Raw genomic sequence first — 12087 nt, forward strand, 5'->3', positions numbered from 1 at the left:
CAGGAAGGCCTTCACCCAGGAGTGCGATGCCTGCAGCTACAGTCTTTATCTAGTTAATAGAGGTTGGAGTCAGGTGTCCTTAGCCCTGGCTCTGCCTTGTCCTTTGAGGCACCAGGACTTCACCCACCATTACAGGCCGCCATCTCCAGTCAAGGGGCCGACGTCTTGCGCAGACTTACAAGTAAACCCAAAAAGCCAATTGGTTAATTTGAGCTTGCTCAGAGCTGCTTCGTAGTGGTCTCCATCACAAGGGCATCGCTTACCCTGCATGGGTGCCAGCATAGCCCCCAGCAGCTGCTCCATCTGCCCTCTAGGGACTGGGAGGTAGCTTAGACACAGCAGAATCCCAAGAAGCCGTTGCTTTGTTGAAAAAAAGTAAGGGAATCGTGTAGGCCCTCATCGCAGGCAGAATAAAACTCCTAAGGTTGACATTCAAGGCTCCGACTTTCCAAATCAGGTTTCCCTTACCTTTGTCCTGTTTCTCCTCCCTGCTGAGGCCCTATCTTGGGGTCTGACTGTCACAGCACAGCACTGGGTGGTAGCTGACCTTCTACAGTCCGTTTGAGGAAGCAGTTGCACAGCACCAACTAACTGCCAGGCAGGGACCCCACTTTGTCCGCATCCCCCTTACAGGGGCCCCCTTTATGATGTAGTCCCTGTTCTCAGGTGAGGTGACAGAGGCTCAGACTGAAATCCACTGAGGTGTCCAGACCTGTCAAAACTGGCCCTGTGTCTGATCACCCTGTGGGGCTTTTCCATGAACGAAGGGTGGGGGGTGGGGCCCTCGCCTAGATGATTTGATTGGTAACCTGGGGTGGGAATGGAGAATTTGCATGTATAATAAGCTCCCAGTCGACAGCATGCTCTTGGTCTGGGCCCATCCTTTGAGAATCTCTACCTTGCACAATAGGCCCTCTTTTGAGTACTGCACATTAGGGGCACTTAGTCAGACTCTAAATTCACCGCAAATAGACTGAATTCACCCTGGACTACCTTCCATCACATGGATCTCTGGTGAATTTCCTTTCTACTCAGCAACATTAGAGGTTTACTTTCCTGACTGTCCACCTGGTGTCCCATGCCTCAGAGGGAAACCCTCAGACGTCACTGAAGGCACCTCCTATACACCAGGTGACCCACACTTCCACAAGTGTGTGCCCATCGGAGATGCTGGCAGAAACCTGGCAGTGGCTTCTGGAGAAGGGAGGGGAGGGCAACTGCCAGAGAGCTGAGTGAGTCTTCAGCACCTGAGCTATGGGAGGAGAGGGATGGGGCAGCCACACTCTCTTCGAGTCACCTGCCATCACTGCTGTACCCAGGGGAGCCCTGGGCACAGCAAGCAGTGACCCGGGACAGTGAGCTGAGAGAGCCGAGGGTCTGTGCCTTTCTTGTTACCCTCGAGCCAGCTGAGCACAGGCAGGGTATCCTCATGCAGAGCACACATGTCATTTATTTGGAGCTTCATTAATTACATTCATACACCAGGGTGTACTTACTATTAAAATAATCACAGTTGTCATTTATTGCCTATTGTGTACCAAGCAGTTTGCATACACAGACTCACCCAGTCCTCCCAGCAGCTCCCATAAGGTGGTTGCTGAGACTCCCCATTGCACAGATGTGGAAACTGAGGCTAAAGGAGATTAAACAACGTGCCTGAGGTCCTAGTCACGAGAAATGACAGAGCTATTATCTCCTCGTCTCTAAACCGCCACTTTCCTCTCTGTCATCCTGCCCCCCATTTCCTGGACACCTGCTCTGTGCAAAGTCCGGGTTTGGAACCACAAAACGAATCATTCAAGTAGTCATCTATGCAATCACCCCCCCTTTTTAACACTTACTATTTTTACAGGCTTGTGTATTTATAACGTGTCTTATTTCAGAAAGCACTGAACCTCTTTAGCTGATGTGTGAGAGAATAGAATTTTCCAGGAGTGGCCACATGACAAGAGACAAGTGGAAAACAGAAGTTGGAAAGATCAGAAGAACTCAGGAATGAGACAGGTGTGTAAAGTGCAGAACTTGAGGTCCCTCAGGACAAGTCACAAATGGCTGTTGGAGCTTTTGAGACCCCACGTAGCTCATAGTGTCGGCAAGACACTGACACAGCCGTTGCTGAAACAAAATAAAACTCTCGGAGGCCCCGAGACCAGAGAGGGTTTTGCCTAGTGAGCTGGCATGAAGTGAACACTGTGAAACGTAAGGAGCGATGTCCCCACACAGCCTCCTAATTGCACGTACAGCACAAGTCTCAGGGACTGTTTTCTAAACCCCCTCTGCGCTGGCCCATGTCCCAGGAGGAAAGGCTGCCCAGAGCATCAGGAGGCTACACATCAATGTAAGGCAGGCAGGGCCGCCCCTGTAGCCTAATCTGCAGGCCTGCTTATAGTAAATATTTGTAGGCAAATGTGAGTGCTAAATTGGTTCTGCAGGTGAGCTTTATTTGGCCTGAGTTTTGTACTTAAATTGTTTAAATTAGCCGTCAACTTTTAGCAGTTAGATTTCACTGGGGGGAACATATCCAGATTTTGTTGGTCTCTATTAAAAAAAACTTTTCTTTAAAGGATGTGACAAGGGACCCATGGACAAGACTGAGCTAAAGCTGGTCACTTTCCATTCCTCCATGACTCCTTGGAGGCCCTTCTTTGCCTTTGGTGTCCCTACCTGGCTCCGGGTTAGGATGTTTTGATCTGTGGCACGTTTAGTAGCATCACAATCACCTGGTAATTGCAGGGTCCCAGGTCAGGGTCCTTGGACTGATGGGTCTGGGGGCAGCATCTTTGGTGACTGTAATACCAGTGATCTCTCCTCACAGCACAAAGGACTGAGTGGGGCCTGCAGATGGGGAACAAATAATTCTCTTGCAACCCAAGTCTTGGCCCACGTGGTGGGGATGCAAGTTCAAGCTCATACTCCCTGACAGGGGTGGCCAAGAGCAGCTCTGGTGAGTGGATGTGTCAGCCCTGAGTCGCATGCTGTGCATGAGTGTCCTCTACCTTGGCTGCACATGAAAACCACCTGGAAGCCTTTCAAGCCCCACTTTCCAACCTCATGCCCAACCCACAGCCCAGACTAAACAGAACCGAAAAGGAAGACTTTACCATGTGCATGTGCATGATACCGGGGGATCCCCATGTAACAGTCTGTGTGAGGAGCTGGGCTTAGAAATGAGCGTCCTTCTCACGGCCGGGTCAGGTATTGACTGTGAATAAGCAAGAGATGAGCAGAGCTCCCAGAGGACAGGAGAAGCTAGGACAGGTGAGCAAAGGGACTGTTAGAATGTGATGAGTGGGAATGAAGGGCACTATGAGGACCCCAAACAGGGGCACCTAACCCAGCCTGGGGGGCCCTAAACTCCCCCAAGAGAGTCTTCAGCTGTACTTGGGGGAAAAAAAATGCCGTCCAGCTACATAAAAAAGGGGAGGCAAATCCCAGCCAAGGCGTGATCTAGTCCAGGGCTCTGAGGCCCAAATAGGAGGCTGGGGGAGCTGGAGGTTGTCAGGCACATCTGGGGCAAAGGGTGGAGGTGGGGAGTATGAGAAGAGGCCAAGGACACAGAAAGGGGCCTGCGTGCCAAGCTATAGAGACTGAACTTGACCTTAGCTAGGAGGACCCTCTGCAGGGCTTTAAGCCAAGGAGTAGATGGATGAGCCAATGCATGATGGGTTGAGGTTACCAAGGAGGGCCTCCTGAAGGGGGTCAGGCTTGAGGCCAGGGAGGGACAGGACTGGGAAAACTGGGGCTCTGATCAGCCGCTTCAGTTAGAGCTGCGGAAACCCTTCCCTTCCCCACGCCCTTTGAAACAGTTTGAATCACAGACTCCCTGTGTTAAAGATGTTTGTCTGTTATTTGAAAGCTGTGGTTTCTCTTTAACAGATTCTGGGCCCCATCCTTTGACTAGGAACCAGGAAGGAATGAAGGACACATTCTCTTGCACAGAGAGCTAATTACTGAAATACAGTGGGCCTCACCAGGGTCGATGGCGTCACTGTCTCTTCCTCCAACAGTTCTTAAATTCTAACTGGTCAGAGTTTTTCAGTACATTTTTATGGGCTGCCCCAAAGCCAGCTGGAATCTCTTTTTCCATAAACTCTCCCTGAGACAAGTAGCTGCATTTCACATATTAAAAATGAAAATGTCAAAAGGGTTGCTTAAAAGAAAAAAAAAACAAAAAAGCAACAGGCTCCTTTGGGAGGGCTCAGCTCAGGAGGGCTGGGTCAGACTCCAAAGGCATCTGCCCGTTTTGTTGGGTGGTTTTTGGTTTGTTTTCGCAAAGTTGATGGTCAGGTTAGAATGATGATCATAATAACTTGTTTATCGAGTCACTCAACAAATACTTACTGGGCATTTCTGAGTGCCAGGCCCTAGCTGGGCATCAAGATGAGAAGCTGCCTCAGGCCTGGTTGCCCCCTCCCCGCTGCCCTTCAGTGTCCAAATACTTCATCATTGATAGCATTTTCACAGGCAATTTTGTGAGCTATATGTGGTGTTAGTACCTGACTTTGCAGAGGAGGAAACTGAAACACTTAGAAATTACATATGTTGCCCACAGTGGCAATGCCACTAAGGAGAAGAACTTGATGTTGGGTCATCCAAGTCCAGATGCCAAATTCTGTGCAAGCTCTCTTGCACCTTTTAGCAACACCAGCTGTTACTGGCTTAAGGTGGGCCACAATTCCAAGAGCTCACTGTCATCTATAATCTGCCTAACATCTAGCTTTGCCTTAAAACTCATTTCCCTTTTGAGAGAATTTCCCACTTTGCAGAACAAAGATCTAGCTCCCATATTCCCCAGCCATCGTGACTACAAAAGCCTATTGGAGCCAAACCATTCCCAGCATGTCTTCCTGCTTTGGTGGTAAACAGGCATATGGGAAATACCCCCTCAGCTAATCAGATACCTATTTTAGGGGCTCTTGAGTGGTGAGGGGACCCTTGAGTTGGCCCCTGAATCAGACTGTGCCTGCAATCTTCTCTTGGCTAGAGCTCCTGCTGGGCTCCTCCCTTTGTCCAAGACTTTCCTGCAGCCTCTGTCTCATTCTGTAGGGCCTCGTGATCCTCCAGCAAGTTCTCCCTCTTTTAAGGTGAACTGAATTGGTCCTGGTCACTTATAACCAGAAATCCTAGTGGACAGAGGTCACAGCACTGTATCCTGTTTGCAGAGCAGGTAGAAAACAGCCACGTCCACTGTGCTGTGGCACTTTTGGATGTTATGAAAATGTTAGTACAGTCGTCGCTTGTCCCAAGGTCCGAGGAACATCAGAGCAGAGAGGCCCAGTTGCCCAGGTGTCTGCCTGCACCCTGTGCCATCTCCTGTTCCTGAGTTCCTACTGGGCTCCAGACCTCTTAGCTGCCACCAAGCTTGTTCTCCTTGTGATTCAACTTCCACCTGGGCCCTGCTCACCCTTTAAGGCTGGTGGATGTGGAGAAGGAGGCTGGGTAAAGGCCATGGGTATGGTCTGCAGAAGGAGGATCTGTGGGGGCTGCCGCAGAGGGCCTGGCGGCTCAAGAAGTGCTCAGGCATGAGCTTTAAGGAGCTTCACCTACCCTCTGCTCTCAAGGATTGTGAAAGGGGTTGTTCCAACCAGTTGCTGGAGAAATAGAACCAACAGGAAATAGAGACATGTATGTTATTTATCTGAGCTGTATTTATTTTAAAGAACAAGCTCACAGGATTTGGGGCTGACAAGGCTGGGGTCTGCAGAGTGGCCAACAGACTGGAAACTCAGGTAAGAATGAATGCTCCAGTCTCGAGGCAGAGTTTTCTCTGCAAAGTCTCTGTGTTTACTCCGAAGGCCTTCACCTGATTGGCTGTGGCCCACCCGCACAGTATGGAAGGCAATTTTCTTAATGTCAGCTGGTGGTAGAAGTGAACCACATTGTAAGAGACAGTCCCAGCTCCACACGGATTGGTGTTTCATTACACAACAGAGTCCTATAGGCCAGGCAAACTGACACAAAAAATTAAGTAGCGCAGAGCAGTTGGCTCCATGATGCCTCCTGTGATGGTCAGGAAGACCACTGAGAATAGTCAAGCTGATGCTGAGTCATGAAGAGGACACGACCCACCAACAGTGGGACTGGCCACAAAGGGTGGGTGTGTACATTTCTCACAGTTCCAGTCTGAGCTCCTCTTTGCTTTTCCTGTGACCTGCACACACTAAGCCCCTTGTAGTCACACCCTCTATTTTTTTCCACCCTATCTTCTTGACATCCCTGTTTTGGTTTGATGTTCAGTGAAACCCTGTCCCCTGTGCGCACCTATGTAACTCCCCAGCCACCCTGCTGCATGCTGGCTGCTCCAGATTTCCTGTCTTTTTATCTTCTAACCACCGCTACTCCAGCCACCTGGAACAACGGAAGCCTCACAGGTGGGATCCAGACCTTAGTGGTCTGAATAACATGTAGAATGAAGCACTGTTAGCCCTGGCTCCTACCCTCAGATTCCTCCTACCCGGCTCCCTCCACCCAGCTTCTCCCCAGATGTTTCTCCTCTTTCATGAGAGAAAGACGGGATTTGCATTGTGATCTGGGGAAAAGCAACTCTAAGACATGGACCTAAAGGTCCCAGCTGACCCTCTTCGAGCTATGGCCCTGCTCAGGCCCAAAGACTGAGAGCAGAACAGGCAAGAGATAGCGGTAAGAACGAAGGTTCTCTTTAAAAACCCACAAGAGTCTGAGGACAGCATCAAAACCTCTCCAAGCAGAAAGAGGTCCTGAAGATCACAGAGAAGTTCCCTCACCCAGGCAGGGTCTCCCTCTGAAATTCATGAAAATGTCACAGAACACTCAACCAGAAATGTTTTTAACCAAATGTGGACAATAGAAAACTCAGGAGCACTGCTGGAGACCTGGCAAATCAAAATGACATGTATCTCTGGATAGAGGGAGAGACCCTGATCAAATTATGGCTTGTCTGTTGACTTCCCATTTGACCTTGAACAAGCCTTTCCTGCTTTCTAGTTTTTAGTTTCCCATCTGAAAAGGAGAAGAGTGACTGCTTGGAAGGTGCTATCAGGTGACTACCTAACCCTGACCCTGAGTCATGGGTCTAACGCTTCCTAGCTGCATGACCTTGGGCACATCCCTGAATCTCCTTAAACCTCACTTTCATCATCTACGAAGTGAGAGGGTCATGGCCCTTGTCTTGCTCACCTTGCAGAACTGCTGTGGGGAGGAGATAAGAAAAGGAAAATGCCTTGTATGAGCGCCAAAGAGCTGTTCCTAACAGAGGTATTATGGTAAGATGAATATCATTGTATATTATTGAGGTGTCTTAAGCTGCGTAACACTTATGAGAACAAGTAGTCCCCACAGGGGCGGAAGAGTGTGGTGGCAAAGGCTGGGAAGCCAGACTACAGGGCTTGTGGCTTAGCTCTGCCCCACATGAACCCATCCCCTCATGCAAATAAAATTGGATATTGAGAGCACACATGGGACCCAAGATGGTTCCCATGTTATGTAGTATGCTCTATGTCCATGCTAAGGATCACCACAATTGTCCTCCAATCATGATAGAAGGGAGGCAGAGTGGAGAAGTGCGGTGTGCATTGGCTTTTAGACACACCAGACCTGGGTTCAAATCTCAGTTCCACCAGTAGTACGTTGGAATCCTATGAATGACCATGTTACATCTGCTACCTTTTTGTTTGCTGTCCTCTGATTATTTTTTGAGCAATGAATGTAGATCTTGTCTCCTTTATGGAATGCCCAGCCAGGGGGATGGCTCCTGGGGAATATAAAGAAGCACGGATGAAGAGACTAAAAGAAGGGATGCACCTGGTCCCATATCAGGACAGTGTGGGGGTCACTAGGGTGTCCTGCCGTCTGTCTCGCTTTTCCGTACCTCCTGGCTCACAGACAGGGCAGACACTTGACATCTCTCATTTTTCTACAAAGCCACAGGTAAAGGTGTTTATGGTTTGGCGGCTAACCGAGGCCATAGACACTTCAATAGGTCACAGGCTGACCCTGTCAACCCACTTTTTTTTAAACTGTGTTAATGACTATGCTTTCTACTATGATTTTAAAACTCTCAGCACTTCCATGCTGAGGACATTTTAAACTCACCCCCAAATTCAGGCAATAAAATACAGACTCATCTAACTGTTCACCTGCATAACTATTTGCAAAGCCTGGATTACAATGATGATTATTCATAGTTGTGAAAAGTAAACTTTGCTTTACAGAGAGTTTTCATAGATGTGAAGTTGCTTAGTAGTTGAACAAATATTTCCAAAATAAAATTTTGCTCTCAAAATAAGTTAGTGACTGTACAGCTCAAATGAATTTATTGTATGTGAATTATACTTCAGTGAAGCAAACATCACAAGTGCCTTTTATTGTCTCCCTTGGAGAATTCTGTTTTCCGTAATGGAAGACAAAATAGAACAACACAGAAACGGAGGAAGACAGGTTGCTGAAAGACAGAAGACCCACATTCAAAGTGCTTTGACCTTCACTTCATCTCCCCTGACAGCCAGGTGTTGAGACACAGCTGAAGGTAAGGGACATGTGTAACAGTGGGGAAATAAATAAGGCGTCCATTCTAACCTCCATTTTCTCCCTGATGACTGCCGAGCCTGACTCTTCAAGCTGTGACAAGTCTTTAATGGGGAGGGTGACCAGTGCCAGATATGAGAGGTCACCATGAGCTATACCCACCCTGCACCCCTAACCCTAGCAAGTATTGCTGTACTCAAAAACCTCCTCTGGGGCAGTCTTGTTGTAGTCTCCTTGACCCTCCCACCTTTACAATGACCAGAGAGTTCAAAGGCAAAGCAGACAGATGGAAGTTGGAGAGTGGGGAAGGAGAAGGACCGGAGAGAACAACAACGGACCAGTCACCCAGCTTTGTCAGAGCCCGACATTCTGCCAAGTTTGCCTCAGATCTTTTCACTTTTTCTAAAAAATAAAACAGCATAGATATAATTAAATTCCCTGTATTCTTCTCTCTTTCAGTTTTATTTTTCCCTCCTAAATTTGGAATCTTTCATTTCCCATGCACAATTTTAATATTTCGACATACTACCTCATATTAGAACTAAAGATATAAGGAAGGGAAAATATATACATATATCTACGCAGCTAAGATAATTGTACCATTAATTTCTATTGGTTTATTGAAAGGAACAGTTAATGCCTAATTTTTTGATCAGTTTTGCATGTCTATATCTGATAATCTGAACTACTTTGAAGATAACAATATGCAATATAACAACCATTGTTAACTTCCTATCATCTTGTTTTGAAACTCTATTGTTTTTATTGTTATTCTGTTTAAAATAAAAAATATATATACATAGCATACTTTTGAATGTTTTCAAGAAAACTGTGTGTGTGTGTGTGTGTGTGTGATACTGGGGATTGAACTCAGAGCCTTTGTACTAAGTTACATTCTCAGCCCTTTTTTATTTTTTGTTTCTGAGACATGATCTAACTAAGTAGCTAAGTGGTCCAGGCTGGGGTTGAATTCTTAATCCTCCCATTTCAGTCTCTTGGTGCTGACATGGGTGTACCACCATGCCCAGCTTTAAAAACTTTTTTGTATCACTCTGTACCTATGCTACAAATTGATGTTTGTTTTTCACTAAAGTGTATATATGTTGAGACTTAGAGCCTTAGTTTTACTCAGTATATTATTGCAGGAATAGGTCATAACTTATCTAGACTGCTGTGTAAATGTTTAATTTTTACAATTAGATGTTGAATGAGGAGTAGTCCTTACATTGTTGGTATGAGTGCCTTCAACTTTATGAGATGTTGCCAAACTGCTACCCAAATTGTACCAATTTACATCTCCATCTCCATCAGTGGAGCATAAGGGTGTAGCAGTGCTACGTCCTCATGACCTCTAGTGCCCCAAATCGACAGACTTCCTACACTTTGCCAGTATGTGGCTGTGAAATGGGGTAACGTGGTTCTTTTCATTTGCATCTCCCACATAACCAGTGAAGTTGAACATTTTTTTTTCATATTTTTGGCCATTTGGGCCATTTAGGTTTCTCTTTTGTGAATTACCTGTTGATATCTTTATCCATTTTTTAAAAAACCAATAACTTGGATTTTTGGGGTCAGCCCATTAAACCCCAACCTGCCATTTCTGCATTCGATCTAAATGCTACCTTTCCCACAAAACTTAGCTTCTAATCAACCACAAGTGTCACCCCCACCTTTCTTGTGGCATTATAAATTCCTGTCTTATGGTGTTGTAACAACGCATTTTGCATACTGCTTTGTAGTTTATCAAACCACCTGCTCCTTCATCATTTTACATCTAGACAATAGCCTTTGTCCGACCTTTACCTAGACAAAGATAGTGCCATTACTTCCTTTGAACATGTTGAATTGGGACTTGCCCACCTAAGATCCCACAGTGGTTCAGAGACAGAGTTGGTCTCAGGGTTAGGACTTCCCAGTTCCATGTCCAGGTCACCACACAAGTCCCCCTTATTGGTACTGCCCTTGTTACATGCTCCCACAGTGACTCCCCCACAAGATCGTGGGTCTCCTGCTCACCTGTATGCCTGAAGCTCCCAGCTCTAGCCCCATCCAAGGGAGCACTCAGTGAGTTAGGAATTCTTTTTTTTTTTCTTCTGGTACCAGGAATTGAACTCACGACGTTGCGCTTGCCAGGCAGGTGCTTTGCCACTGAGTTAAATCCCAGCCCCAAGTTAGGAATTCTTGACAATCACCTTCTCCATCCACTGGGCACCAAGGGCTCTACAAACATTACCTCCAACCTTCTCAACAGTCTGTTTGGATGGGGAAACTGAGGGTTAACACTCTGAGTCCCCCAGCCAGTAACAGGTGGAGCTGGCCTGTGAGCCACAGGAGGGTGCCTTCCCCTACAATCTCTGCCTCCACATCTTGGACTAAGGTGCACCAGACCAGCTCAGAAGCTGATGTAACTGTCCTACTCACATCTCCAGTCCTGTCTGCAGTGCACACATGCTCTTGCTGCACAGTGAGGGTAAGTGGCATAGTCTTGCAGGTCTCCTGGGGACTCAAGGATTTGCTAGGGGGCTGGAGGGGGGTGCACTGGGAGGCCCTGTCTGATAGGGCTGCTGCCACCTTTCTTTCCAGGCTTGGGTAGAGGAGAGGCAGGTGTTCAAATCTACTGGGGTTCTGCTTTGGATCACAGAGCCAGACTGGGATAGTAAATCAGGAGGGGCAACAAGGGGGAGAGAGAGGTGGAAGGAAGTGGGGAAGGGCTGAGAGCACCTCCATCTCAGGCAGGCGGACTGAGACAGAGGGTGCAGGGTGGGTCACCTGCCAGTGAGCAGGCTCTGGGGGAAGGTGTCTGCTGGACACACCCATGACTACAACCTCCTGATGCTGTCTGCTGAAGGTAATGGTGGCAGGTAAGGGGGCACTGGGGACTGAAGGCAGGGATGGTGATGAGGGTTTGTTGGCCAAAATTCTCTCCCTGCCCTGCGCCTAAAGGGTGACTCTGGGTGGGGACAAGCTGCCTTTTCTCCAGACGGCAGGGACTTTATCTGATTGGGGCCATGCCCACAGCCTCAATCTGTTATCCTCTGACTGTGTCTTTCATTGCGTGCCACTTACATGTGTTTGTGTATAGGGTGTGCGCAGTCGACCTTGTTGTATTTCTGTGCACCGTGTGTGTGCATTTTACAGTTGTATTCTCATGTATCTGTGTTGTTACATATTGCAGCCCTAAGCGTGCTACGCTTGTCACCTTGGGTCTAAGTCCCGCTGGGTCTGTGCTGGGGGCGCTGTAGCTCTCCCTGTGTGTATCTATGTCCAAGCACTGAGGGGACCGTAATTCATGGTGTCGTGTTTGTGTCGGGTGTGAGGTGTGTGGTGACTTGTGTCTGGTCTATGCGGTGCAGCTGCTCCCTCTCCGGGTGGAAGGTCCATGTTGTAACGCAGGTGCTGGGCGACCCGTCCGGGTTGTCCTGGGTCTGTGGCTATGCTATGCCCCGCACCCGCTCCCGCTCCGCCCCGAGCGCGTCTGTGCAGCTGCCACCGGTGCCGGCGGCGAGGGGCTAAGCTTCCTCCGCCCGTGGCCCGCGGGCTGCGCCCTGGGCGCGGGGCGGCGTTTCCGCGTGGGACGAGCGGGCC

The 12087-nt window shown here is 48.2% G+C and overlaps 1 long non-coding RNA gene across 3 annotated transcripts; it reads left to right on the plus strand.

Annotated features, from left to right (window-relative positions):
* LOC106148306 lies at positions 1 to 9115 on the plus strand. 3 transcript variants are annotated; one of them, XR_001233628.1, is made up of 5 exons: positions 1 to 1232; positions 1884 to 2004; positions 2816 to 7241; positions 8358 to 8503; positions 8765 to 9115. It is a non-coding gene; the product is annotated as an uncharacterized LOC106148306 (long non-coding RNA). The 3 variants fall into 3 exon arrangements; XR_001233629.1 differs by lacking the exons at positions 1 to 1232; positions 1884 to 2004 and adding an exon at positions 2354 to 2723; XR_001233627.1 differs by lacking the exons at positions 1 to 1232; positions 1884 to 2004 and having other exon boundaries at positions 2354 to 7241.
* The last annotated feature ends 2972 nt before the right edge of the window (positions 9116 to 12087 follow it).

The sequence above is a fragment of the Chinchilla lanigera genome, unplaced genomic scaffold, assembly GCF_000276665.1.
Source record: "Chinchilla lanigera isolate Chin_1 unplaced genomic scaffold, ChiLan1.0 scaffold00018, whole genome shotgun sequence".
Lineage (NCBI taxonomy): Eukaryota > Metazoa > Chordata > Mammalia > Rodentia > Chinchillidae > Chinchilla > Chinchilla lanigera.